We start from the raw sequence: 2,977 nt of genomic DNA on the forward strand, positions 1-2,977 counted from the left end.
GAGGAGGAAGATCGGCGCCCTTGCCCTTCGCCGAATCCCATCGCTACCTTTTCGCAGCCGCAACAAACACCCCGAACCTCCTGCGCCGGATCGATGCGCTGCCATCCGCGTCGAAGATGACAGATCAAAACCGCTCGTCGTCGCCCTCTCCTCCCACCACTCGAGATGGCGATGACCGTGCGGCTGTGTGGGAGAGCGGATCACAAGAGAGAGAGAGAGAGAGAGAGAGAGAGAGAGAGAGAGAGGGTAGGGTTGCGTTGGTGTGGCGGCGCTTGTGGCGGCAGGTTTGAGGAAACGAAAAAGAGGCCTGTGGCTTCGTGAAAAAGATTTACAGGATAACCATCCATCACTTTTTTTTGAGGAATATAACCATCCATCACTAGTTTTATCTGAGGGAGGTGTTACCTGGGCACACTAAAATCGCGTGGATCAACCAGCGGGCACCATTCTCCCGTACCTTATTGTTTTGGATGTTGATATTTTTGTTGATAAACTTGGTCAAATTTCGAAAGTTGACTTAAAAGCAACCTAAATACTACTCACATTTCCCCCTCAAAATACCATGCCACCATGGCTTGCAAAACGTAACAACTCCGAGTTTGACCAAGTATACAAACATGGCCAACACAAATAGCGGGCTCATGCGACACCAATTTGAGAGATTTCACACACACGCGCCGCGTGCGCACACACAGACTCGCCACACAAATTTGAGAGATTTCACCCACACAAACACGCGCGTGTGCGCGCTAACAATCATGGTTTCCTTCTGGCAAGACTATTGGGACGGGCACCCGAAGGACAGGACGCAGCAGGAGGTCGGCCTTCCGCCGCACCGTTAGACCAAACTCCTCGGCCATGTCAATCTCAGCCGGTGGTGGACCCTCCCAGTCAAAGTGGAATAGCAGGCTTGCGAGGGCGAGCTCGATGATGGCGAGGCCAAAGCCTATCCCTGGGCACATCCTCCGGCCAGCGCCAAATGGAAGGAAGGAGAAGTCGGTGCCCCTGAAGTCCACCACAGCCGCCTCGCCCTCAAATCGCTCGGGCCGAAACTCGTAGGGTGCGTCGGGCCAATAGCGCTCGTCATGGGCCAGTGCCCAGACATTCACCAGCACATGTGTGCCCCGCGGCACGTCGTAACCGAGCACTTGGCACGGCTCCTGACACTGCCGCGGGAGGAGCAGCGGCACGGGCGTGTGCAGCCGCAACGTCTCCCGGATAACGAGGTGCATGTAGGGGAGCTTGCCAAGGGCATGCTCTGCCACGGTGCCGCGGGCCTCGAAGGCTTGCCTGACCTCGGTTGTCGCCTTCTGCATCACTTCAGGGTTCCTGACCAGCTCTGTGATCGCCCACTCCAGCGCCGTCGCTGTCGTGCCATTGCCAACGCTGAATACTTCCTGCCGCTCATGCAAACATTGCGAAGAGTCATTTAGAAAATTATATTGCGACGATAGTTTTGAGGGACCATGAACAGGAGAGCTTTTCCATTGTCTAAAAAACGGGTTTTGCTAACTTTCAATCAACCGAGATTTCTAAAGTGAAATAAGGTGAAAGGTCAAATTAGGTTGGACTTTTCTTGATGGACTAAAGTTTTAAACAACGGGCTAGCTATGGGAAATAGGGCAGAAGCGTCATAACACATTAAATGGCTGTGTAGCGTCATGCTGCTGGAAACGCTATAGCGCCGAGATAGCGCGCTATTTAAAATGATGAAATTTATTAAGACATGTAACTGAAGTAAGTAAGCAGAGTGGTAAGTCATACTCGTGGAAAAACATTTTTATATTATGGGACAGAGGGAGTAATACTTACCAAGACGACTGATCTAACGGTGTCCATTTCGATCCTGCCCTCTTTCTGCATGCTTAGAAGACCATCGAGCAAGTTGTGCTCCTTCTGGCCTGCCATGGTCCTCCCGCGGATGATGGCGTCGAAAACGCCGTTTCCAGTATCACAACACTCCTTGGCATGGCGTAGGGCCCCGCTGAGAAAGCCAATAAGCCTGGACGATGGCCACAGATCCGGTGGGTTGAACCCCGCTGCGAGCTTCGCGGAGTGGTCAAGCGCGCCGAGGAACACGACACGCTCCTTGAACTGGCGGTCACCCATGACAGTGCGGGCTGTGATATCGGTGACGAGTGAGGATATGAGTGCGCGCAGTTCCACAGGACGCGCGGCAGCCGTGGCCTGGGCGATATCGCGGAGCATGGAGGTGACCTCCTCCTCACGGATGACGCGGAAAGACAGGATGCGTGGCGCCGAAAGCAGCTCTAAGACGGCAATCTTCCTGAGCTGGCGCCAGTACTCACCGTACGGCGCGAACACGATGTCCCGGCCGCCATCGGTGAGCACCCGCATGGTGGCGTTCAGGGGCCGCGTCGCGAACGCCAAGTCCTGGGTCTTCATCAGCTCGCGGGCACCCTCCCGGGACGACACCACCAGCGTGGGCACCTCGCCGAGCCGGAGGGACATCACCGGCCCGTGGCGCCGCGCTAGCTCACACATCGCGAAGCGAGGTGGGGGAGCTTCCCGGAGAGGGCGAGGTGGTGCAGGCTGCCGATCACAGGCAGCTGCCACGGCCCTGGCGGCTCGTTCGCCTTGCGGCTGCACCTAGTAAAAAGCACAATGGACATGGACACAATAGCTACGCCGAGGTATATGATCTCCATTTGCATGCTAGCTGTGTGTGCTCTAATTGCATGACTGATTGCGAATTGCGGGGTTGCATGTTTGCTTTTATAGAGCATGTAAGTCTTATATTACTAAATATGTATATATTTCATATTTAATGAGTTTTATTTTAATTCAAGGTATGGAAACTTTGATCAAGTTTATTAAAAAGGACTATATCTAGCAACGCAAAAAAAAAAGATTAGCTACACCGAGAATACCAAATCTATCTATCTATCTATCTATCTATCTATATCTTGTGATGCAAGCAGACGGCGTCCGGATGTCCACGACCAACCGCTTGCAT

The 2,977-nt window shown here is 53.4% G+C and overlaps 1 pseudogene; it reads right to left on the reverse strand.

The window, feature by feature from the left end:
* Window positions 1-749: 749 nt before the first annotated feature.
* Window positions 750-2,669, reverse strand: LOC123094107 (dolabradiene monooxygenase-like; annotated as a pseudogene).
* Between the last annotated feature and the right edge of the window lie 308 nt (window positions 2,670-2,977).

This window comes from Triticum aestivum, chromosome 4B, assembly GCF_018294505.1.
Source record: "Triticum aestivum cultivar Chinese Spring chromosome 4B, IWGSC CS RefSeq v2.1, whole genome shotgun sequence".
Lineage (NCBI taxonomy): Eukaryota > Viridiplantae > Streptophyta > Magnoliopsida > Poales > Poaceae > Triticum > Triticum aestivum.